Raw genomic sequence first — 27,245 nt, forward strand, 5'->3', positions numbered from 1 at the left:
GCCCTGTCTTCTACTGTGTTAATTTCTCAGGTGGTTAAAAATATCTGACCTTCTCTGATCTTGGTCTATACTACATCTTCCACTGTCGCTCATAGGTGCTAGAACCAGTAGTGCTTGGGGTGTGGCAGCACCCCGTGGCTTGAAGTGGGTTCTATTCTATACAGGGTTTACAGAGTGGTTCAATGGCTCTCAGCACCCCTACTACACAAATTGTTCCAGCACCCTTGCTGTCTCTTGCACCAGTGATAAATTATGAGCTGACATTTTTACCATTGGAAATACTGCCAGAATACTAAAGGAATAAAGAACTGGACATTTATCAAGTGAGACATGCTTTCTCCAAAGTCCAGCACCAGTAAATACTATCAGGTTTCATCAAGGCACAATCTGGAAGAGCACCATTTTTCATCCTGTCTCAGGGAGACCTCTTCTAAAACCTCTTCTTTTTTAGACTACCAGTTCACAATCTCACATTTAAGCATGATTTTACCCACTCAGGTGGTGTGCTCAGATGAGTGCAGGCTGTCACAGTGCAGGGTAGCTGCACCCTTATTCTCCCTCTATGGTCCCTTGAGGGCACATGTCATAAATATAAAGGGAAGGGTAAACTCCTTTAAATCCCTCCTGGCCGGAGGAAAAACCCTTTCACCTGTAAAGGGTTAAGAAGCTAGGATAACCGCGCTGGCACCTGACCAAAATGACCAATGAGGAGACAAAATACTTTCAAAAGCTGGAGGGAAGGAGAAACAAAGTCTCTCTCTGTCTGTGTGATGCTTTTGCCGGGAACAGAACAGGAATGGAGTCTTAGAACTTAGTAAGTAATCTAGCTAGATATGCATTAGATTCTGTTTGTTTAAATGCCTGAGAAAATAAGCTGTGCTAAATTGAATGGATATTCCTGTTTTTGTGTCTTTATGTAACTTAAGGTTTTGCCTAGAGGGATTCTCTATGTTTGAATCTGATTACCCTGTAAGGTATTTACCATCCTGATTTTACAGAGGTGATTCTTTTACTTTTTCTTCTATTAAAATTCTTCTTTTAAGAACCTGATTGCTTTTTCATTGTTCTTAAGATCCAAAGGCTTGGGTCTGTGTTCACCTATGCAAATTGGTGAGGATTTTTATCAAGCCTTCCCCAGGAAAGGGGGTGTAGAGTTTGAGGGGGATTTGGGGGGGAAAGACGTTTCCAAGCAGGCTCTTTCCCGGTTATGTATCTGTTAGACGCTTGGTGGTGGCAGCGATAAAGTACAAGGGCAAAAGGTAAAATAGTTTGTACCTTGGGGAAGTTTTAACCTAAGCTGGTAAAAATAAGCTTAGGGGGTTTTCATGCAGGTCCCCACATCTGTACCCTAGAGTTCAGAGTGGGAAAGGAACCTTGACAGCACCCATTCTAGGCACCCAGCTCCTCAGCCATCACAACATGATGTCTCTGTCCCTCCTGACTGTGGGTTTTCTAGGCTGCAGAGTTCCTTTTCTACACTGTGATATCCCCAGCAAGTTGGATGGTCTAAATAGGCCAGTGTTTGAACTTTGCTTTCTCTCCAAAGAATAGCTGTAATTGCCAGCAGTCATAAGTTACGACAAGAAAAAAACACTACAAGTTTTTATATGCCTGAGGAAAGCTTACCAGTGCTCACCTATCAATCTTCTGAGGCCTCAGTAGGCTAAAGTCTTTCCAACACCTCTTGGACTGAAGGTCCTGTCCATTTGCTGGATCAGAATGAAGAGTGTGACTCAGTTTAAATTCAGCTATTTAACCAAAAGTCCTTTCTTAGTCCATTGGTCTCTGGAGAGTCCAGTTTGAACCAATATATATGAGCCTCTCCAAGTGGTGATATCTCTCTGGAGGTGTTACAACCTGAGTGTGTTTGCCTAATCATGCTCCATTATTCTTAGTTCCTGGAGAGCTGTAGTCCCCCTACCCATGGAATTACAAACAATCCCTGGCCCACAATGATACCTCAACTTAATACAGTAAAATCTGCCAAAGACATTGCAGGAAATTGCCATAGCTGTGTCCCAGACATTCCTGTTTGCCTTTTTGGCTAGGTTTTCTGCCAATACTGGCAATGGGTGTAGCCACTTGTAGCACCTCTCTTATTCAGCAATAGGTTTTTAACCTGATTCATCCCAGGATTTTATGCACCCTGTCACATCATCCGTTTAAAACAGATGTGGATAATCTTCCAAAGCACACTTTGCTGCCTTTAATCTTCACACCATTATTTTTCATGAAACCATCCTTTACTTTTGACAGTTTTTAGAGGTTAAGTATACTTCCTTAACTGGGATTCTGCTTGCCTTCATTATTTCTGCTAGCTGTGTTAATAACGTCCTAAACGAGAGTGCTCTGACGTTTTGGAGCAGCCAGCTCTTGTATTAACGTATCAGGCAAGGACATATAAATGCCCTGCTTTACCAGACTTCTTTTTGCTGCTGGCTGTGCAGTAGTCAGCTAAAGGGCATGACAGGAGAAAAATTTACATACAGTGCTCAATGTTGCTTTGCCGGAGACTATTCCTGCAAATGATTGCCACCCTCTCAAAGGGAGCTGTCATTGCTTATCACACATCTGGGATGAGATGTCCTTTTAGTTTTTAACAAATCTGTTCCACGTGTTTCTATTTGCTATGTAATCATCCCATGATCTATAGCTTTAATATATTTCTGTTTATTCTTGATATGGTAAACCTAGCCTTGCTTTTGCTTTGTTCAAAATATAAATTGATCTTTAGGGGTTTGCTGCCACCTGCAGTTGAAACCTCATGTTAACCCAGGTTTACATTACCAATTAAAATACTACAACCTAGTATCTGAAAATTCCAAATAAGCTATTGAGCAAGTTGATCCAAAGGCATCTTATTATGTCTCACATATTGTGTTCTCATTCTAATAGAATGAGGAGGCCAAATTGGTCGCATGACAAGAGACAATTTCTTCCATTCCTCCGATGAAGTGAGCTGTAGCTCATGAAAGCTCATGCTCAAATAAATTTGTTAGTCTCTAAGGTGCCACAAGTACTCCTTTTCTTTTTGCAAATATAGACTAACACAGCTGTTACTCTGAATCCTAAAATACTGCTGCACATCTAACCCAAATATGCATTAGCCAAAATTATCACCATTTGATGGCTTTTCAGTCATCTATATGAAATGAGTTGACGCTTTGAATCCAGTTTCTAGTGGATAAGTGTCAACACAACAAAAACCACCATCCATTTGGCACCCTTGTTTGCAGTCTCAGCAGGGGTCATTTCAACAGGGTCCATGTATAGAGGGGACCTCCTATCTACAGCCCTTCCCTTCCTTCATGGAAGTGGAACCAGACATCTTACAGCATAGCCCTTCTCCCTCCCTGCATCCATAAAGGAGTCCCTATGACCACAGGAATCTGTATGGGGAAATGCATGTAATGGCACACCCTCCAAGCTCTTCAGGGAATCCACTTAAAAGCTAGTATAGCCCTTTACTGCATTATCATTTATTCATAAGCCCGCTGTGGAACCTTATTCATCTTGAGTGTGTTTGGGAGTCAGAGGCAGCCACATATGTAGTATTTCCTGGCACTGAGGCTGTGATGTCATTTTCTTCACCTCAGGATCCCTCCCAGGGGTTTTCCCATTGAAGTATACAATCTGAATGCATCCTAGTATACAACTGGGAGACATTAATAGCTGTCTGTGCAAGGATGACAGATTTTTGCAATAATCATCCTCGCATAGATAATTGTAATGAGACTACACCTACAATATTGAATAACTTCCGGGCACTTTAGTACCAGAAAGAGGTAGATAGGACACTCAAACCAGATCAACCACAATCACAGCTTAACCTTTTTTATTATTTTCAACCTATCACTATATGCGAAGGACAATACAGCAGGACAGACTTCATAGTGCACAGAATTCAAAAATCTTGGAAATAAATGTAGACTTCAGTCTTGCATTAAAATACCTTAATATGTTATGAGGTTCTATAAGGCAACCCCTTCATGGAAAAAAAGATAAAACAGAGAATGTAAGGGATGCGAGTACATTTAATTAAATTACAATGGTATAAAGGTCTTTTAGTGGCCAAACATTGTTGCACCTTTTTAAGTAGTTCCTGTTAATTAATGTTAATTTCTCTACCAGTGTCATGATAATGAGCTCTTTAAGACAGTCTGCACGGGAGAGAAACATCTGTTTTCATAATCTTAAAATGCCCCTTTTGAACTCTAGAAGGGGAGTTAAAACCCATTTCTCAGTGTTGGCTGGGAGCATCAACTCATCTAACACAACACATTCACAAGTTAATTTGTGGATTTAAAGACTTATTAATATAACAAACTTTTTTGTGGCCCTATTTTTTCCCTGGAAGCCTTGACTGAATGTATAAAGTACTAAGGGCCTGGTCTTCAGCTGATTTACAAAAGTGGAGTACCTGGCCCCCTTTTTTAAAAATATATTTCTTACACACTTCACTCATTTAGAAATATACCAGCCACATATATGTTCCTTCCAATAACAGTTTGTTTTCTTCTTATTACTGTTTATGCTCTTTTGCCCAATTAGGAGTACCTAAAGTATCAAGTGTAATAAAAGAACAACATCACAATTACCAGCATGAAGTGTACCAATTTACTTTAGTTTAATCACTATGTAAATTGCTAGCTTGTTTTTGCAATGTTACAAAAGCAATGTCATAATTTGTGACAAATGAAAAATGTTACTTATTCAGATGTTGCAGAGATAAAACAAGAGTGATTTTATTTTATCAACTCATCTTTTTCAAAGAAGGCTTAGCAAAGCAATCTAAAAGTTTACATAATGGGAAATAGTCTTCAGTGTTCTTTAAAAGCAAAAAAGCAAAGTGTTATTGTTTATTATGTGATCCCATCACTAATGACAAGTACATTCAATAATACACAAGAATTTCTGCTACCAAGACAGCCCTTTCTGTAAAACTACACGAAAAACTTACTGTGAAATTTGAGTAGACTATTTTTAATAGTCAAGACATTCAGTACAAACTATTTCCCTCAATATCCTTCTTTCAATAAATAGTGAATAGGGTATTTGAATCCTTTAATCTAACAGGCAAATGTTTCATCCCTTTGCTTGGGAAACTGGGATGTTTGGAAAACAGAGCATGAGAGCCTCTTCTTTGGTCTCACAGCTCATGTCTCCACTACAATAAAAAACCTGCAACACTGAGTCTCAGAGCTTCAGACTTGTGGGACTTGGGCTGCGGGTCTAAAAATCGCAATATAAATGTTCAAGCTCGGGCTGGAGCCTGGGCTCTGAGACCCTCCCCATTCACTGGGTCTCAAAGCCTGGATCCAGCCTGAGCCCGAACATCTACACTGCAACATTTAGCCCTCCAGCCTGAGTCAGTTGACCTGGACCAGCCATGGCTGTGCCACGGGTCTTATTACAGCGTAGGTGTATCCAAAGGGTTTATAGCACTCAAAGAGTACTGTGAATGGCAGGGGCCAACAGATACTGACATCTGGAATTTTGAGGCAAGTGGCAGCAACTTTATTAATTCCTTAACAGGATAACTTCTCAGGGCAACAGTGAAAAGGGGAAGGCTATCAATGCTCTCTGTCACCTGCCTTCCCCATTTTTGATAGTTAAATCCTGAGCATCACAGACTCAGGATTTAGCAGCTGCTCAAAACTTAGGCCCTATCTGAACCTCCATTACTCCTAAGGACTATGGTGGCCTGCAACCCAGAACAACTTACTTCCAGGGAACCCCTCTGGCCTCATAGGATGCAGTGGTATCAACTCTGAAAATTCCTTAGTGAGTCACAGGAGTTTGGCTAGGGCTGGAGCCAGTCTCATGATGATGGAAATAGCTCCAGCCCTTAAGAGAATTTCAGCCCCACCCTGGGGAAATCTCCCTCGGATTGACTGCTCCTTCCTACTTCCACTTTCCGGGGAAGAGCAGACAACAAGAGCTGCTGCAGGAAGAATGCACAGCTCTCCTCTCTCCCCTCAAGAACCCAAAGGACTTTTTATTGGGAGAGGGAGCAGCTGACACCATTCACAGAGAAGGGCAGATGATGGGAAAAGGAGGGAGCACCCCAGCAGCTCAGGGTGGCTCCACCTTTCCCTCCTATGAGCAATGGGTCATTCTGCTGTCTGCTCCTCCTCCCTCCCTGTCCATCCTTGCAACACCAGGACTGGGAAGGAGGAGAGGTATGAAGAACACCTGGAGCTGCCCCAGAGCCTGAAATGGGGAGAGGGGACCCTGTTGCAGTCCCTCAAGCCTGGGATAGGGAATGAAGAACCCGTTAATAGCAGGAGAAGGAAAGATCAGGTGGGGAGGGTGGGGATAGGCAGATTGTGGGCATTTAGGGTTGGCAGAACTGATATAGAGGCTGGGGAGGTGCATAATTAATTCCTGGAATGAGGGATGGGCGAAACACACAGTGGAATATAAGGTGGATGGAAAGCTGCTTAGATCATCGGGCTCAACGGCTGGTGATCAATGGCTCCATGTCTAGTTGGCAGCCAGTATCAAGCGGAGTGCCCCAAGGGTCGGTCCTATAGCTGGTTTTGTTCAATATCTTCATTAATGATCTGGAGGATGGCGTGGATTGCACTCTCAGCAAGTTTGCAGATGACACTAAACTGGGAGGAATGGTAGATACGCTGGAGGGTAGGAATAGGATACAGAGGGACCTAAGAAATCTGATGAGGTTCAACAAGGACAAGTGCAGAGTCCTGCTCTTAGGACGGAAGAATCCCATGCACCGCTACAGGCTGGGGACTGACTGGCTAAGCAGCAGTTTTGCAGAAAAGGACCTAGGGATTACAGTGGACGAGAAGCTGGATATGAGTCAACAATTGTGCCCTTGTTGCCAAGAAGGCTAAAGGCATTTTGGGCTGTATAAGTAGGAGCATTGGCAGCAGATAGAGGGACGTGATCATTCCCCTCTATTCGGCATTGGTGAGGCCTCATCTGGAGTACTGTGTCCAGTTTTGGGCCCCACATTACAAGAAGGATGTGGAAAAATTGGAAAGAGTCCAGCGGAGGGCAACAAAAATGATTAGGGGGCTGGATCACATGACTTGTGAAGAGAGGCTGAGGGAACTGGGATTATCTAGTCTGTGGAAGAGAAGAATGAAGGGGGGATTTGACAGCTGCTTTCAACTACCTGAAAGGGGGTTCCAAAGAGGATGGATGGATCTAGACTATTCTCAGTGGTGGAAGAGGACAGGACAAGGAGTAATGGTATCAAGTTGCAGGTGGGGAGGTTTAGGTTGGATATTAGGAATCACTTTTTCACTAGGATCGTGGTGAAACACTGGAATGGGTTACCCAGGGAGGTGGTGGAATCTCCTTCCTTAGAAGTTTTTAAGGTCAAGCTTGACAAAGCCCTGGCTGGGATGATTTAGTTGGGGATTGGTCCTGCTTTGAGCAGGGGGTTGGAGTAGATGACCTCCTGACCCCCTTCCAACCCTCATATTCTGTGATTCTATGAATTAGAATTTTGGGGTTTGGATTGAAGCTTAAAGCTTTGCACCATCAGGCAGCCAGCAAGAACCCTGGAAGAGGGCCAAAATCACTTTATTCAATAAATGTGGGAGAGTTATCCATATACACACACACACGGGATGACCAGGGAGTTCAAAAATCCAAGAGACAGACCAAAACCATAATATAATCTTTTAAAAAACATCTTTTGGGGTCTGACTCATGATTTTTGAGCTTCTCAGTTTGGCAATACTCAGAACGGCGTAGGCTTACCCACAAATCCAATCCTTTCTCCCTAGAAAGGTGTGTTGAGGCCAAATTCACAGGGAAATGGCTATCCCAAACCATCTGACTTTTACAGTTTTTGGGAGAACCAATCACCAAACCAATGTCTACACCCCTAAAAATTGATGAGAGTAAAGTCAAACTCTGCTGCCAGGATCTACTACCCAAAGTTGTGATCATGTGAAATAAACAATATATCAATAAAACAAACAAAACCTGTGCAAATTGTGCCACACAAACAGACCATGTAAGTCCTTAAGTTACCTGTGTCAACAAACTGCAAAAGTCCTCAGAGTCCTTAGGATACCTATGGAAGTCTCCAACTGTAAACACAATGTCCTGTGAAACCAAAACACAACATGCAAACCAAACAAATGGCAAATTCATTATTACATTCCACCTATAACCATCCAGACAGGTGGAGGACATCGCAGATCAGGAAGGGGCCCTCTTCTGTACTGAGTGCTAACAACAACTGCCCTGTGCCCTGGCAGCCAACCCAAGAACCTGTTACATGGGTGACGACTTAGAGGTGCTGCCTCACAAACCAGCTGTTGCAAGAGGGCATCCCAATGGATGTGGCACTTCTCTCCAGGACCTGGAGCACAATCTCATGCTGGATGGTAAGGCCAATGCGCCTTATATCGAAGGGAAAATTAGATTTTACTATCTTTCAAAACAGGACTGTGAATTACAGAGCAGTTAGCTGAGAAGCTGCAGCAAATCACCTCTATTCTCAGATGTGCCCAGACTCTCCAAGGAGATTAAGAAAGGTCATTAATATTAAAGATTGTGAATTCCCTCAAGGATGTTTGATGTTCTGACTCACTGAAAAAAGAAATGTGTTTTATCAACAGAACGATTTGGAGCCATGATCTTTCCACAGCCCCTACAGCTGTCATGGCCTCCTGACATGAGAAGTCACATAGTGAATGGGTGAAAGGTATATCCTCATTCAGCCTCAGGGAAAGGCATCTGTTGCCATTAATCTGGATTAATCTTCAGATAAAGAATTACTCTGGTGGTTGTTTTTGTCAGGAGGCAGATAGGGCTGTCTGCAGAGATCCCTTCATCTGAGGGGCAGATGGAATCTGAAGTAGAAAAATCACTTAACAGTCCAGTCCCCTCTGTGCAGTCCACACCTCTATAAGCGTACCAGCCTGCTAATGAGCTATTAAGGCCTGGGGTGTGTTTTCCTGAATCTAAATGAGAAAGTAAAACCAAAACATGCCTTGACTCTTTCAGCCAAAGCTGAAAATCAAATCTCTTTTGAGCATGTTACTGTAAAACCTGAAATCCTGGTAAGCTGCCTTCTTTAATGGACCCAATCATTTAGTCTGTGTTTAAGCATGGTTTCAGTAAGCAAAGAATCTGCACTTAATTCTGGGTATTTTATATGTTGAGAGTTTCTCTATGTTTGACCATACCTTTCTCTACAATATGCTCTACAACACTCATTGACTTGATTGTTGAGATGACTTTCAGGTTCCATGAAGGAATATCTCAGTTTTCTTATTTTTTAAATGTAATTTTTAGCCCTTTTCCCCTGTGAAGATAGCCTTGAAAACATACACTGGTAGAAACTGAAATAAATAAATAGTAGGGTTAAAAGGGACAGGCAGCTGACCTCCACTTCTGCAGTCACAGAATCATAAAAATGTAGGGCTGGAAGGGACATCGAGAGATTCTGTAGTCCAACTTCCTGCGTTGAGCTAGGACCACGTATACCCAGACCATCCTTGATATGCATTTGTCCATCCTGTTCTTAAAAATTCCAATGACAGGCACTCCATAACTTCCCTTGGGAGTATATTCCAGTACATAATTATCCTTATAGTTTGAAAGTTTTTCCTAATATCTAATCTAAATGTCCCTTGCTGCAGGCCGATTGAGCCAATTACTTTTTCCTTCAGGGGAAATGGAGAACAATTGATCATTGTCCTCTTTATGACAGCCCTCAACATATTTGAAGACTAGTCTCAGATTCTCCTCCAGTATTCTTTTCTCAAGACTTAACATGCCCTTTTTAAACATTTCCTCATTGGTCAGGTTCTCTCAAACTTTTATCATTTTTGTTGCTCTCCTCTGGACTGTTCCCAATTTGTCCACATCTTTCTTAAGGTGAGGCACTCAAAGCTGGACCGAATACTCCAGCTAAGGCCTCAACAGTGCAAAGTAGAGCAGGACAATTACCTCCCATGTCTTACATATGACACTTCTGTTAATAACCCCCAGAATGATATTAGCCTTTTTTCATACAGGCATCACTCACATTGTTGATTCATAAATAATAGGTGATCCACTATAACCCCCCAGATCCCCAGCCAGTTATTCCCCATTTTGTATTTGTGCATTTGATTTTTGCTTCTTAGGTGTTATACCTTGCACTTGTCATTATTGAATTTCATCTTGTTGATTTTAGACCAATTTTCCACTTTATCAAGGTCCTTTTAAATTTGAATCCTGTCCTACAAAGTGTTTGCAACCATGCCCAGTTTGGTGTCATCTGCAGATTTTATAAGCATACTCTCCAGTCTGTTACTCAAGCCATTAATGAAAATGTTAAATAGTACCCGGTCCAGGAAAGACCCCTGTGAACTCCCACTAGATATGTCCTCCCAGTTTGACAGCAAAAGAGTGATACATACTAAAAGTTATGCAAAAATTTACCTTTTAGTAATATTGTCTAGACCACATGTCCCTAGTTTGCTTATGAGAATGCTATGTGGTACGGTGTCCAAAAAAATCAAGAGCACCTGGATGTATCATGACTACTGGATCCCCTTATCCATTAGGCCAATAAATCTGTCAGAGAAGGAAATTAGGTTTGTTTTACATGATTTGTTCTTGACAAATCCATTGTGTCTATTACTTATTACTCTATTAACCTCTATGTGCTTACAAAGTGAAAGTAATAATTTGTCCCAGTATCTTTCCAGGTGTCAAAGTTAGGTTGATTGGTTTATAATTCCCCAGATCTTCTTTATTCCCCTTTTTAAAGATAAGTACATTGGCCTTTCTCCAGTCTTCAGGGACCTCACCAATCCTCCATGAGTTTTTGGAGATAATTACTAATGGTTCTGAGACTTTCAGCTAGTTCCTTAAGGAAGCTTAGTGTTAATTTTGTCAGTTAAATACATCTAACTTATCTAAATATTCTTTAACCTGTTCTTTCCCTATTATGGCTTGTGGTCCTTTCCATTTTGTGTTAAGCACTTTTGTCTGGTCTACACTGCCACTTTACAGCGCTGCAACTTTCTCACTCAGGAGTGTGAAAAAACACCCCCCTGAGCATTGCATGTTTCAGTGGCTGTAAAGTGGCAGCGTAGACAGAGTACCACTTCTGGTAGCCATGTGCCCAGCACTGGTAGCTACTCCCCTCATGGGGGTGGTTTTTTTACAGTGCCAGGAGAGCTCTCTCCCGGTGCTGGTGCCACGAGGACAGCCACGTTAAGGCGCTGCTGCAACAGCGCTTTAACGTTGCTGGAGAAGACACACCCTTGGTCACAACTACCCTTTCTAATGAAGCCTGACGCAAAATAGACATTAAAAACCTTTGCCTGCTTGATGTCATCTCCTTCCCCACAAATCAATGGGCCTATACTTCCCTTTGTCTTTTACTTGCTCCTAATGTATTTAAAGAAACTCTTCACATTGCGTTTCACGTCCCTGGCTAGGTTTAACTTATTTTGTCCCCTAGTCTTTCTGATTTTGTCCCTCCATGCTTGTGCTATTCATCTTTAGCTATTTACCCAGGTTTCCACTATTTGTGGGATTCCTTTTTGATTTTCAGGTCATTAAAGGACTCCTGATAGAGTCATATTGGCCACTTTCTATTCCTCCCATCTGTCCCTTTACATCATGATATTTTGCAGTTGTTTCTTTAATTTTCTTTCCTTGAGAAACAGCTCTCCTGGACATCTTTTTCCTCTAGATTTTCTTCTTATGGGACCTAACCTACCAGTTCTCTGAGTTTGTCAGGTGCCAGCGAGGTCATCCTAGCTTCTTAACCCTTTACAGGTGAGAGGATTTTTCCTCTGGCCAGGAGGGATTTTAAAGGGGTTTACCCTTCCCTTTATATTTATGACACGCCCCCCAAATCTCAGCTAGGGTGAAACGCTGGCTGGGATTTCTTCCTGGAGCTTCAGGGAAAACAGGGTTAATAAGACACATGCACCTCTAAATATACTACCAAGTACATAAAGACTAACAATATTTTCCACATCTCAAGGACAATTTTAACCAGTTGATTTTGGGAAACTTTCACGGGAGAGTGCATCAGCCACTTTGTTAGAAGCTCCTGAGATGTGTTGGATGTCGAAATCAAAATCTTGGAGAGCTAAACTCCACTGAATAAGTTTTTTGTTATTTCCCGTGGCGGTATGAAGCCACTGTAGCACAGCATGGTCGGTTTGCAGGTGGAAATGCCGTCCACAAACATATGGGCATAGCTTTTCCAGAGCGTAGGCAATGGCATAACATTCTTTTTCACTGACTGACCAGTTGCTTTCCCTCTCAGACAGTTTTTTGCTGAGAAACACTACAGGGTGGAATTCTTGATCCGGTCCTTCCTGCATTAAAACTGCTCCCACACCACGCTCGGACGCATCTGTGGTTACTAGGAACGGTTTGTCAAAGTCTGGGGCCTTTAGTACAGGGTCAGACATGAGTGTCGCTTTAAGCTGGTTAAAGGCCTTCTGACACTCTTCGGACCACTGAACAGCATTTGGCTGTTTCTTTTTGGTTAGGTCTGTCAGTGGGGCAGCAATTTGGCTGTATTGTGGTACAAATCGCCTGTAATAACCGGTCACGCCTAAGAAGGATTGAACCTGTTTCTTTGACCTTGGGACAGGCCACTTTTGGATAGCATCCACTTTGGCCTGTAGGGGGTTGATAGTTCCTTGACCCACCTGGTGTCCAAGGTAAGTCACTCTGATTAGGCCTATTTGACACTTCTTAGCCTTAACAGTTAGTCCTGCCTCCCTTATGCGCTCGAAGACTTTGTAGATGTTCCAGGTGTTCTGCCCAGGAATCTGAAAATATGGCCACATCGTCAAGGTAGGTGACTGCATAGTCACCTAATCCCGCTAGGAGACCATCTACAAGTCTTTGGAAGGTGGTGGGTGCATTTTGCAGCCCAAAAGGGAGTACATTAAATTCATACAGCCCGACATGTGTCGTGACCTTTCCTTGGCAGATTCATCTAGCGGTACCTTCCAGTACCCCTTGGTTAAGTCCAAGGTAGAGATTAACTGGGCCCGTCCCAGTTTCTCTAGTGGTTCATCTGTTCGTGGCATTGGATAGTTGTCTGGGCGAGTTACAGCATTTAGCTTACGGTAGTCCACGCAAAAACGTATCTCCCCATCTGGTTTGGGAACTAGAACCACTGGAGATGCCCATGCACTTCCAAAGGGGTGGATTACACCCATCTGTAACATATCCTGGATCTCCCATTCTATAGCAGTTTTAGCTTGAGGAGACACCCGGTAAGGTTGCACTTTAATTGGGTGAGCATTACCTGTGTCAATGGAGTGGTATGCCCGTTCAGTTAGTCCTGGGGTGGCTGAGAACGTCGGCGCGTAGCTAGTGCACAGCTCCTTCATCTGCTGTCGCTGCATATGCCCAAGGGTCATGGAGAGGTTCACCTCTTCTACACCACCAGCACTTTTCCCTTCGTAGTAGACACCTTCAGGCCACTCAGCGTCGTCTCCTCCCTGGGCTGTAAACTGACAAACCTTTAATTCTCTGGAATAAAAGGGCTTTAGAGAATTAATATGGTACACCTTAGGCTTTCGGTTGGAGGTGGGGAATGCTATGAGATCATTAACAGTTCCCAGGCGCTCCTGGACCGGGAATGGCCCTTCCCATGATGCTTCCATTTAATGGGCCTGGAGTGCCTTTAAGGCCATGACCTGGTCTCCTACTTTGAAGGAACGCTCTCTGGCATGTTTATCATAGCAGGCTTTTTGCTTTTTTTGAGCATCCTTTAGGTTTTCTTTAGTAAAGGCTAAAGAGGTTCGGAGGGTGTTTTGTAGGTTGGTTACCAAGTCCAGAATGTTAGTTCCTGGAGAAGGTGAAAATCCCTCCCATTGCTGCTTCACCAACTGTAATGGCCTCTTAACCTCGCGGCCATATACAAGTTCAGATGGTGAAAACCCTAAACTGGGATGTGGTACAGCTCTGTAGGCAAAGAGCAACTGCTGCAACACTGGGTCCCAATCATTGGAGTGCTCATTTACTAATTTATGTATCATGGCCCCCAAAGTTCCATTAAACTTCTCCACCATGCCATTTGTTTGATGGTGGTAAGGAGTGGCAACCAAGTGATTTACCCCATTAGCTTCCCAAAGGTTTTCCATAGTTCCTGCCAGGAAATTAGTCCCTGCATCTGCGAGGATGTCAGAGGGCCAACCTACCCTAGCAAAAATGTCTGCTAGTGCCTGGCACACACTTTTAGCCCTGGTGTTGCTTAGAGGTACTGCTTCCGGCCATCGGGTGGCAAAATCCATGAAAGTCAGTATATACTGCTTTCCTCTGGGTGTCTTTTTCGGAGAAGGACCCAGAATATCCACAGCTACTCACTGAAATGGAACTTCAATGATGGGGAGTGGCTGGAGAGGGGCTTTGACCTGGTCTTGGGGTTTTCCCACTCTTTGGCATACTTCACAAGACCGGACATAGGTAGAAACATCCTTGCCCATTCCCTCCCAGTGGAATGACCCCCCAAATGGTCTTTGGTTCTGTTCACCCCAGCATGGCCACTAGGATGACTGTGGGCTCAGCTCAAGAGCTTGACCCAGTACTTAGTTGGAACTACCAACTGTCTCTGAGGATGCCAGTCTTCCTGGTGTCCACCAGAAAGAGTTTCCTTGTATAAAAGTCCTCTTTCCACAACTAACCTAGATTGATTAGAAGAGCTGAGGGGCGGTGGATTGCTCCATGCTGCCGTCCAAGCTCTCTGAAGGCTTTCATCTGCTTCCTGTTCGGTCTGGAACTGTTCCCTTGATGCTGGAGACATCAGTTCTTCATTGGATTGTGGACCTATGCTTGGTCCCTCTGGAAGCGATGTAGGGGATGGGGCTGTTTCCATTGACTGTGAACTGCTCTCCGCTGGGGCACTATGTTGGGGTTCAGGCTCCAGCTGAGCCTCTTGTGTAGGGTTATGGGCTGCTGTTGGTTCAGGTTCGGTGGGGCCCTCTGGTGTTGTGGTTGCAAGTACTGGATTCAGTGCTGGCAATGGGTCTGGTGCTGGTTGTTCCGCCAGTTCCAATTCTGGGACTGGTTCCATCCGGGTCTCTGGGACTCGATCCACTACTGCTGTTGCAGACATTGGTCTGGGGTCCGGGTCCATCACCTCTGACCGGGTCCTGGTAGAAGTTTCCGGAACAGAGCTAGGCGTCATGGCTTGTTTATCCTGGCTGCAGGTGACCATTCCCACCCTCTTGGCTAGCTTCACATGATTGGCCAAGTCTTCCCCCAACAGCATGGGGATGGGATAATCATCATAGACTGCAAAAGTCCACGTTCCTGACCAGCCCTTGTACTAGACAGGCAACTTGGTTGTCGGCAAATTGAAAGAGTTGGACTTGAAGGGTTGAATAGTCACTTGGATCTCTGGGTTGATTAAATTGGGGTCCACTAAGGAAGCATGGATAGCTGACACTTGTGCTCCGGTGTCCCTCCACGCGGTGACCTTCTTTCCACCCACACTCACATTTTCCCTCCGCTCCAAGGGTATCTGGGAGGTATCTGGGCTTGAGGACCTCTGGGGTGATTCCAGTGTGATGAACTGTAATCTGTTGGGGTTCTTGGGGCAGTTGGCCTTTACATGCCCCGGCTCGTTACATTTAAAACATCGTCCAGCTGACGGGTCACTGGGGCGAGGTGGGTTGCTGGAGAACGGTGTGGCAGGACGATAAGGTGGCTGGAGGGTTCCTTGGGGGGTAGGTGGGGCCTTGGGTGGCCTCCGGTAATAGGGTGTGGTCTGAGGTTGTCCCTTCTGATGTCTGCTCCAACTGCGACCAATTTTTTTTTCTCTCTGCCACCTCCACCCATTTGACTCCAATCTCCCCCGCCTCGGTTACAGTTTTGGGCTTCCCATCTAGGATGTATCTTTCTATTTCCTCAGGGACACCCTCTAAGAACTGTTCCATTTGCATTAGGAAGGGCAAATCTGTTGGAGATTTAACACTTGCTCCTGATATCCAGGCATCCCAATATTTCACAATGTGGTAGGCATGTCGGGTAAATGACACGTCTGGTTTCCACCTTAGGGCTCTGAACCGCCGATGAGACTGCTCGGGTGTTATCCCCATTCTGACTCTCGCCTTGGATTTAAACAGTTCATACTTGTTCATGTGTTCTTTAGGCATTTCAGCCGCCAGATCAGCGAAGGGTCCACTGAGCTGCGGCCTCAGCTCTACCATGTATTGGTCTGTAGAGATGCTGTACCCAAGGCAGGCCCTTTTGAAGTTTTCTAAGGCGGCCTCGGTATCATCACCTGCCTTGTAGGTGGGGAACTTTCTGGGATGGGAAGTGGTACCTGGAAAAGGATTGCTAGGATTTGTTGGTATATTCTGCTGAGCCCTTGCCTTCTCCATCTCCAGTTCATGCTTCCTCTTTTTCCTTCTCCTCCAGTTCTTTGGCCCTTGCCTCCAGTTCTTTTTCCTTTGCCTCCATAGCTCTCCTGTGAGCAGCCGCTTGGTGGTGTTCTGCCTCTTTCGCTGCCTCCCTTTCTTTGTCCTTTGCCTCCATTTCTCTCCTGTGAGCAGCTTCTAGGGCTTTTTTGGCTTCTTTCACTGCCTCCAGTTTGGCTAACTCCAATTTGTGTAGTGCCTTGGTGTCTGTCGTCTTTACCTCTCTGTTTTTAACTAACTTTACACTTGAGGGTTAGAAATAAAACAAACAAAACTTGGCTTGTAAATTTTGCTGTGCTGTAATAGGATACCTATATTTTTCTGATAGTGATTGTCATCCTACAGAAAAATCCAAAAAAAAAAAAACCCCACCAAAACCCCCAACAACAATAAAAAAAATTCAAACCCCTCTCCCCCCCAAACCCTAACACCTTTGTCTCCAGGCAAATAGGCAGAAAACTCCTCTAGTTACTTTTAGGTAAAAAAAAAAAAACTTCAGGTCTGTGAAGACTTGTGAATTTCTCTGCAGGAGGTTAACTACTCTGCCTTTAGGTAGAGATAACTGCAGTTCACAAAAGATAATTCCCTTTTGTCTCTGCTCTGGCCCAAAAGCAAAGCAAAAAAAACTTCCAGCTGTTTCCAGTTGGAGACCTTCTTTCTAGCAGCCCAAAGGATTTAAAAAAAAATTCCTTTTAAAATCTGTTTTTCTGGTTCAAAAAAAAAATCTCAAATTGATCTCAAAATGATTTCAAGTTAATCCCACTGCTCTGCCACCATGTCAAGGTTCCTTCCCCACTCTGAACTCCAGGGTACAGATGTGGGGACCTGCATGAAAACCTCCTAAGCTTACTTTTACCAGCTTAGGTTAAAACTTCCCCAACGTACAAGTTATTTTACCCTTGCCCTTGGACTTCCACTGCCATCACCAAACGTTTATCAGGGTTTATTTTTATTAGGAAAGCATTGTTTGGAAACAACTTCCCCCCCCAAATCCTCCCAACCCTTGCACCCCACTTCCTGGGGAAGGTTTGATAAAAATCCTCACCAATTTGCATAGGGGACCACAGACCCAAACCCTTGGATCTTAAGAACAATGAAAAAAGCATTCAGTTCTTGAAAAGAAGAATTAATAGAAATAACAGTAAAAAAGAAGTAACAATAAAAAGAATCACCTCTGTAAAATCAGGATGGTAAATACCTTACAGGGTAATTAGATTCAAAACATAGAGAATCCCTCTAGGCAAAACCTTAAGTTACAAAAAGGCACACAGACAGGAATATCCATTCTATTCAGCACAGCTTAATTTCTCAGCCATTTAAAGAAATCATAGTCTAACGCATATCTAGCTAGATTACTTACTAAGTTCTAAGACTCCATTCCTGTTCTGTCTCCGGCAAAAGCATCACACAGACAGACCCTTTTGTTTTTCCCTCCCCCCAGCTCTTGAAAGTATCTTGTCTCCTCATTAGTCACTTTGGTCAGATGCCAGCAAGGTCATCCTAGCTTCTTAACCCTTTACAGGTGAGAAGATTTTTCCTCTGGCCAGGAGGGATTTTAAAGGGGTTTACCCTTCCCTTTATATTTATGACAGAGCCCTACTAATCTCCTCCCACTGCTGATCTGCTCAAGGTCATACCTGGCAGTGTCATTAGTGACCATGAAGATGATCAGAATAGGGTAAGGTCAGCACAGAGTAGGGGGAATGACCCTCAGCAGTGTTTCCATAATGTCTTGGATGTGGGGTCAAATCAGGCAGCACATCTCTCAGGACACTGTGTCAGGTTGGTGGATGGATGTCTCCATCCCCCTTAGAAGGGAACTCCTGATCCCCACCACCCTATGCCTCCACCTACTGGGTATGGTGCCCAATGGCTTCCCATCCTTGGGTGAAAGTGGCTTCTCTTCCTCAGCCATTGCGGTCTGCTCCTCTTCTCATGTTGCCAGTACTGCATACCGGTTCTTGACTGTGATGGATAGGGGACCTGGGTGGGGGCGGAGCACTGTCTACTGCCTGAGGTAGCCAGCCCCTAGTCTTCTCCCCATAGCGCAGCCAGTTTTCCTTCCTCCTCTGACGCTTCTGTACTCTTCTCTAGTTGGCTAGCATCCCCCATTCCAGATGTCTCCATGTGCATCCTGTCTATGGTGTCCTCATGCTCCAAGTTGCTACAGTGACAAGCAGGGCCGGTGCAACCACTAGGCGAACTAGGTGCCCACCTAGGGTGCCAAGATTTAGGGGCTCCAAAAAACGGTGCCCCCCAATTTTTTTACACCATTGCTTAGGGGCAGGTACCTGTCAGTCTCCAGCATTCGGGCCGCTCCAGGGCCAGCAACCTCTTCACCTCGGAGCCTCCCCCGCTTACCCAGGGGTCACTTCTCCTCTTAGGCTCCCCGGCCGCTGCCGCCATGGCCACCTGGGAAGACGTGGGTGGGGGGCGCCACTGCGGAGGAGAGGCAAGGGATCGGGCTCAGCTGGGGCCCCACACCTCCAGCTGAGAGCAGCAGGAACTGGGCGCTGCCTGGGGGGAGCGGGGTGGCCCAAGCCCAGAGTGGCGGCATCCTCCGCAGCAGCAGGAGCAGATGGGGAGCATAGACACCCTGGGCTCGTGCTACCCGGCTCTCCCCCATGCGGCGCCTGGCTCCTGCTGCTCTTGGCCGGCAGGTGTGGGGTCCCAGCTGAGCCTGGCCCCTTGTGTCTCCTCCGCAGTGGCCCCCCCCACCCATGTCCTCCCGGGCGGCAGTGGCCGGGGAGCCTGAGAGGAGGTATGGCCCCTGGACAAGCAGGGGAGACGAAGAGGCTGCTGACCCTGGCGCGGCCCGAGCCTTGGAGACTGACAGGTACCTGCTCCTGCCCCATCCTGGCACCGCCTGCCCCCCAGCCCAGTGAGTGTTACCTGCCCCACCAGCCTCAGTGCCCTGCCCCATACTGTCAGCCACCCCAAGCTCACTGTGACACCAGCACACCTTGGCAAAGGGCCCCCTGATCTTCAGAAACAGCTGTCATCACAGGCCTGACAAACTCACTGCACCCCACCTGTGTCTTACAGGGCACTTACCCATGAAGAGGAATGTGGAAGGGATCTACAGAAGGCTGGTAACTTGTCAAAAGTGAGAATCTTTGTGAGATATGTGCATGGGTAATATTGAAGGAATAATGTATTTACCTTAAAAGTCTGCTTTACAGACTTGGAGTAGAAATTAGTCACCAGGGGATAATGGCCCTCTGGGGTAAGGGGGATTTAGCACCCTGCCTAACCTGGCTGGTGATGCAATGCAAGTCTCAGTTGTTTAGCTTTGCACAATAGTACGACTTTGAATGGGACACCATCAGAGGCAATGGCAAACAACTGAAACGCCTTAAAGTTAAAAAAGAAACATTAGAACAGCCGTTACCCATTCTGACAGACTGTTTATAATGCTAAGTTTACTAGTTTTCAGAGATTGTTGGGGGGGATAGAAGGGGGGGGGGGGGCGCAAGGTGGAAGTTTCACCTAGACCGCAAAATATCCTTGCACTGGCCCTGGTGACAAGCCACCTCCTGCTGCAGCGCTCTTACCTGCTCCTTGAAGGACTCCAAGAACAGAGATCTCTCACATCAGGTGGATCCCTCTGCCTGGCTTTCTTGGGATCCAGTCTTTAAGTCTTGACATGCAGGCTACATTCCCAGCTTAAAAAAGCTTTAAAATTCCTAACTTGCAAGAAATGCTATAGTAATTGTCCAAAACATACTAGCTTACAATAGTGTTGCTGGAATGTTTGTGGCCATTGTTGTAATGCTTTTTAAAATAAAATAAAAGTGTATATAGGCTCTTTTCTCACTAGCACTGGGACCATCTTTCAGCGAAGCAAACACAGAATACAAATATGTATCAAATGCTAACATGACATTGAAATTTGAAGTGTCATCTGACTAGAGCAGTGTAATACATGATTTTGGTAGGGGAAGTGGTAATGTGTTTAAAAGGATGAAATTATTATTCTTTTCTTTTCAGAATACATTTTAAATGTCACAGTTCAGCACAGCTGAAAAGACTGAATTAATTAGTCTGTCACATGAGAGAGCTATCCCCCTTTCTGTGTGGGAATGAAGTGTTTTGAAAGAGCACTAGAGACATCCCTCATCATACTTGACCTTTCCAGAAATCTGGCAGACAGATTGATGGGTAAGTGACTGCAACCAGCTGACACTATGCAGATAGGGCCTGCTGCAAGAATGAGGGAATGACCAAGTGGCTACAGAAGACCATGTTTTCATAACCTTTGTTTTATGACAAGACTAATGCATCATTAGTTAAGGCAGAAGCTTGTCTTCCGCCATTTTGCCTGTCTCTTCATTTTGACTGCCCTAAACTTCATCAAAATTCAACCAGTCCTTCTGGAATTTCACAGGTATAATCTTATGACAGTTTTTTTTTTTTTTTTGCAGGGGGTGGGAGGGCAAGTTGAGACAATCAGGCATGGTATTTGGAAATAGGACGATTAAAAATGAATGAGATGAGCTCATTTCTTGAATATTTGCCTAAATATTTTGGCTCATTAACTTTTAAACAACCTCATCTAGAAACTCCAAATGTATTCTCATCCATTAATCTTGGTAAGAATTAATGCCTTTAGCTAGATTTAGAGTACCTGTTGGTAGAATTATTGCATTATTAAAATATTTTCCATGTTGCTGCTGCAGAGTTCATAAGCTCCTGGCATTGATGTGGAAGCAGCATACAGGAAACTAAATGGGGGTGGCTCTAAATTCTAATCTGGGGGAAATAGGAGGGGGCATAGTTGTATGGGAACTAGTCTGCAGATAAAAGAGTGGGAGAAAGTTAGAGGAAGGAACAGCCCACATAGCAGTCTAAAGTATGTTTCACAAATAAATCCATTCTACATGCCCACCCATGTAACACTGTCCTCATGATATGGAGAATAAGATACAGGGAACCAAATGAGGTGATGAGGTTTATCTGGATTGGGAGGTTGCCTCATGAGTAAGTCTGTGCAGCTGACAAGCTCTGTTGATCCTTTCACCGAACGTATTTTTCAGTACTTGTGGGTATCCCAGTTTTCGGAGCCTGTCCTGCCATCCCAGTTGGTTTTATGAAAAGCAGTGTTTTGCCTCACTTTTTGCCTCAGTAAAATCCTGTAGATGCTTTCCTCTTGTTGGCGACTCCTTCAGCTGGACAAAGGATCAACAGCTGTGGAGAAGGAGAGTGACTATGCTGACTTAGTCCAGTCATCCAGACCAGGTGGGTCTCATTATTTCCCATTCAGCACAGACAAAAAGACAGATTTCCTGAAGGGGGAAGCAGAAGAGATCCTGCCTCACTTTCTTTCCTTCTTAACAGTGAGGTGGGAATTGAAGAGCAGAAAGTGGTACTGCAAAGGATTTTGAAGGAATGACAAATGTGCAAAGCACAGAAAACCAGAGACAGGTGATGCTGACATTTCTTATATTTCCTGATCTTTTAAAAATATTTTTATCAGTGAGGTGGATTGCATTAAAACAGGATTGGGGGGGAACTGGGGGGGGGGGGTCTTATGGAGTTAGAAAAGCTGGAACAAGTCTGTCTTCAAGTGAAGACAATCACTTTGTGACATCACAGTTCGTTGCTGTGGAGACATTTCCATGAGGCATCACAGACTTTTAAAGCCTATTTTATTTCCCTAAAGAGATCTCAGCAGACAAGGACACTAGGACTATAGAACTTCAAGACGAAGGCCCTTAACTTGCAGTGTGAATGTCTCTTTAGTATCTGTGCACATTAGTATACCATTAGAGGTTCTGATTTTGGTCTAGCAAAGTAGTAAACAAACTGAATTACTGTTTTAAAGTGCAAATAAACCTTGCAGAGCTATTTAAAATACACGTGTACGTACTGACCTATTAGTATAGATGAATACATTTTAACTTCCCCCGTTGGGGAACAATTAAAGATACCCAGGCCTTAAACTGAATAAAGCACCTCAAAATGCAACAGTCAAAATTACTAACAAGGCATTTTAATGATATACAAGCATGATGATGGTCTTTGAACAAGAAGTCGGCTGAAAACCTGTGTTTGGAAGAGATGAGAAAAAGCTGACATTAAGGTCACATTGTTCCCCATAACTTTCCTATGCAAATACAAAATTAAAAGTTATCTTAATAAGTAATTTAGGATGATACATATGTATTGAATTATGATATTCAAAGATGAAGAATTGCTGATAGTAAAAATAAGTGTTATGTGTTAGTTTGATGTTGATGTAATGTTAATGATTTATAACATAGAATGGAGAATGAAACACTTTATGAAAGCTTGGATAAATGTATAACTGGGTATGTGTAGTATTAAACAGCACTGACTGGAGGAAAGCTAAGGAATAAATAATATGAAAAGATATAAGAAACCAAGTAAAGAGGGGCCAAAGTCAGAGAACACTAGACTAGAGATTGAGTTGACCATGATGCTCTGGGACCCCAGCTAGATTAAAGTTCGCTTGTGTATGTTGACTGACAATGCAATCGCACCCACTGATTGCAGTTCAGACAGATATATCCTAAATGAGAAGCAGTGGGTACTGCCTGGTACAGCCAATGTCTTAATCTAGTTAACTGGTACTGTTACCTGAAAATGTTGAACTGTTACCATGGGAATTGCCTTTGATTGATATGTATATTGAAAGGCCTTAAGGAAAGTTGCCTGAGAAAAATGTATTTTTACAAACAGGTAAGAAAACCTAACGTAAGTTTGAGTTGGAACAGGAAAAAAAGATAATTGAAAAGCATTGTTTAGTCCTATCTGCCCATGTGAAATATTTTAATCGGGGTACAATAAAGTATTTTATATCTACTGTCAAGACAGATCTCGTAGACCAATGAAAATACAATAGGTGGCCAACTTTGGCTGTGGTCTCAGATCCACTGTGTTAATCCAGTTGCCAGGATCAAAAATGGTCAATTTGTAGAGCAACATTTTAGACATCATAAATCCAGAATAAAATTTCTCTACACGAATCATTTCCTGCTGGTGATGTCATCTTTTCATGTACTATGCATTGTAATGCAGTGCACAGTTTCCTCTACTGTAGTGTAGAGGAAACTAGATTTCAGATACGTTTGGACAGGTGTACCATTTTTTAGCGGCAATAATCTAAATTCCCTGTCAGAATAAGCATACTTGCACCTGTAATGTATCTGCCTGGGAAGAAAGTTGCCTGTCGCGTATAAGATCATTACCTACGCTGTCATCAACAGCTTGCAGGGTAAATTTTATTAATTGCCTGTACATGTGAATTGCCTCTAAAAAAATGGTACACCTGTCCAAAAGGTGTGTGAAATCTAGTTTCCTTTTGCAAAATAGTTCACTGGGACCATAAGACATGAATAACTGCAGTATTTCACAAATCTGTTGATGTTCATTGATTGTGAAATTACACAATAATATATAGATTTTTTTTGCCCCCTTTCCCACTTACTCTCCTGAAACATTCGCTATTTCACTAGCTTAAGGAGATCAGAGGAAGGAAGGATCATCTTGTGGTTAAGGCACAAGCCTAAGGACTCAGGAATTTTGGGTTCAGTTCCAAACTCTGCCATAGCTTTCATATGTGACCTTAGAACAGGGATTCTCAAACTTCATTCTACTGCAGCCCACTACTGACAACAAAATTACACAACCCCAGGAGGGGGGACCGAGGCCTGAGCCCGCCTGAGCCTTGTTGCTTTAGATGGGGCAGGGGCAAAGCCTGAGCCCAAACATCCTGGACAGGGGGCCAAAGCCAAAGCCCAAGGGCTTCAGCCCCAGGTAGAGGGCCTGTAACCTGAGCCCTTCTGCCAGGGCTGAAGCCCTCAGGCTTTGGCTTCAGCTCTGGTGACCCCATTAAATGGGGTCCCTGACCCACAGTTTGAGAACCGCTGCCTTAGACCAGGTTAGGTACCTCATTTCTGTTGATTTCAAGGAAATGCAAGGATTTCAGTAGAAGTTAGGCACCTAAGTACTTTGAGGATCTGGGTCATAGCCCATAATTCAGCAAGGTGCTTAAAAATGTGTGTAGCTTTCTGAACTTGGGCCTTTATCCCTCAGTTCCCAGGCTACTAATATTTCCTGTCTGTCTTGATTATTTAGATTATAAATTCCTTGGGACAGGGACTGGCCCTTCCAATATTTATACAAAGCACAACAGGGCATTGAGACACTACTATGAACCAGTCAGTGACTGTTGCTTCTCTTTCTTCTGCGTATTTGCAACCTGCCAGGGAGCTGAGGCTCCATTAAACCTTGTTGGGAGTATATGGCCAAGGCACAGCCTATTGAATTTTATTTTTTGCTATGTCATTTCCACTTCAGTGGAAAGTTGGTTTGGTTGAGTCCTGAGTAAAAAGGGAAAGCTATTTCCTTAACAGATCTGGGCTTCCTCTGGAAGAGTTTGAATTCTTCTCTCTAAGGAGACCATCGTTAGAGAAATGCACATTTTAGGAATAATGGGGTAATCAATATTAAGTTCAAAAGGGCAGTTCTTACCCAGTTTGTCCCTTTCATGCCTCTGTCACGTTTTCCCATTTAAAAGTATGTGTGTTTCTCCATCTAGAGGATATAATTAAGAGTAAGGTAAACAAAAAGACCAAACATGCAGCCTCCATTACAAAGAGGATACTGACTTATTGTGTAACATTCTTCATCTGAATGCAAACTTAAAATGGAAGCTGCCTCAACAGCCTCTGTAGCCGGAGCTTCTCTTATCTCATCTCTGAAGTGCAGTAACAAGAACTCAGTACGACTTCTCCTTTCAGTTCCATAGCTACAGACCCCACAGTTCTATATTGACTTTCGGTGCTTATATAAGTGCATAATCTCAGTCATGCCTTTCAATGTCACAATAGTATTGCTGCAACCTTGCCCCACGCTAGTTCCCTGCCAGTTTCATCAGAGGCTAAGCATTTCAAGAGCATCAGCAGGTGTAAATTAAACTAAAACTGGCTTCCACCTCTTCTGTGTTTCCATAGCTTTAAGGAAAAAAAATTGTTACTTTTCTCGGATTCAGATTCACAGCACAAAACCACCACCCCATTTATGCACTCTGCACTGCATTCTACTGCTGTTGTCTGATTACTAAGTTGCAATTGATTCAGTAGACAGCAAATTGAAAATTATGTCAGGCTTCTCCATAAAATTGCCTCCAATATTGGGTGCATTAGGCAATGCTTAGTATTGACAGAGAGCTGTCAGGCTGCTGCCTCCTCTGCCAGGCTGTCAGGTACTAATGACTGCTAGGAGAAATTAAAGTGTACCTAGAATAACTATAGGTGCTAGCAGATCCCGCTAAACAATGGCAAAAGAAATGAGAGTGGCTTTGAGACATAGGGAGACTTCTAGCCTAACAGCAATGTCACTTCATGTTAAATAAGCCTGGATGCTTAATTGGCATTATTGCTAAATAGTGATTGCAGGATTTACTGTCCATAAACTTGTCATGGCAATCAGCCTGCTTGTACTTAAGGGGATTCCATTATATAATAGGAGTGCTGGAAACAATGTAAAAAGAAAAGGAGTACTTGTGGCACCTTAGACTAACAAATTTATTAGAGCATAAGCTTTCGTGAGATACAGCTCATAAATATAAAGGGAAGGGTAAACCCCTTTAAAATCCCTCCTGGCCAGAGGAAAAATCCTCACCTGTAAAGGGTTAAGAAGCTAAAGGTAACCTCGCTGGCACCTGACCAAAATGACCAATGAGGAGACAAGATACTTTCAAAAGCTGGGAGGAGGGAGAAAAACAAAGGGTCTGTGTCTGTCTGTGTGATGCTTTTGCCGGGGACAGAACAGGAATGAAGTCTTAGAACTTAGTAAGTAATCTAGCTAGGTATGTATTAGATTATGATTTCTTTAAATGGCTGAGAAAATAGCTGTGCTGAATAGAATGACTATTCCTGTCTGTGTGTCTTTTTTGTAACTTAAGGTTTTGCCTAGAGGGATTCTCTATGTTTGAATCTAATTACCCTGTAAGGTATATACCATCCTGATTTTACAGAGGTGATTCCTTTACTTCTATTAAAAGTCTTCTTGTAAGGAAACTGAATGCTTTTTCATTGTTCTAAGATCCAAGGGTTTGGGTCTGTGGTCACCTATGCAAATTGGAGAGGATTTTTACCAAACCTTCCCCAGGAAGTGGGGTGTAAGGGTTGGGAGGATTTTGGGGGGAAAGACATGTCCAAACTCCATTTTTTCAGGAACCCAGATAAAGTTTGGTGGTGGCAGTGGAAATCCAAGGGCAAAGGGTAAAATAATTTGTACCTTGGGGAAGTTTTAACCTAAGCTGGTAAAAGTAAGCTTAGGCGGTTTTCATGCATGTCCCCACATCTGTACCCTAGAGTTCAGAGTGGGGAAGGAACCTTGACAGATGCATACAGTAGAAAATATAGTGGGGAGATTTATATACATAGAGATCATGAAACAATGGGTGTTACCATACAGACTGTAAGGAGAGTGATCAGGAAAGGTGAGCTATTACCAGCAGGAGAGCGGGGGTGGGTAGGGGGGGACCTTTTGTAGTGATAATCAAGGTGGGCCATTTCCAGCAGTTTACAAGGACAGTAGGAGGGAAAATAAACAAGGAGAAATAGTTTTACTTTGTGTAATGACACATCCACTCCCAGTCTCTATTCAAGCCTAAGTTAATTGTATCCAGTTTGCAAATTAATTCCAATTCAGCAGTCTCTCGTTGGAGTCTGTTTTTGAAGTCTTTTTGTTGAAGAATTGCCACTTTTAGGTCTGTAATCGAGTGACCAAAGAGATTGAAGTGTTCTCCGACTGGTTTTTGAATGTTATAATTCTTGACATCTGATTTGTGTCCATTTATTCTTTTACGTAGATACTGTCCAGTTTGGC

This window comes from Eretmochelys imbricata, chromosome 3 (genome assembly GCF_965152235.1).
Source record: "Eretmochelys imbricata isolate rEreImb1 chromosome 3, rEreImb1.hap1, whole genome shotgun sequence".
NCBI lineage: Eukaryota > Metazoa > Chordata > Testudines > Cheloniidae > Eretmochelys > Eretmochelys imbricata.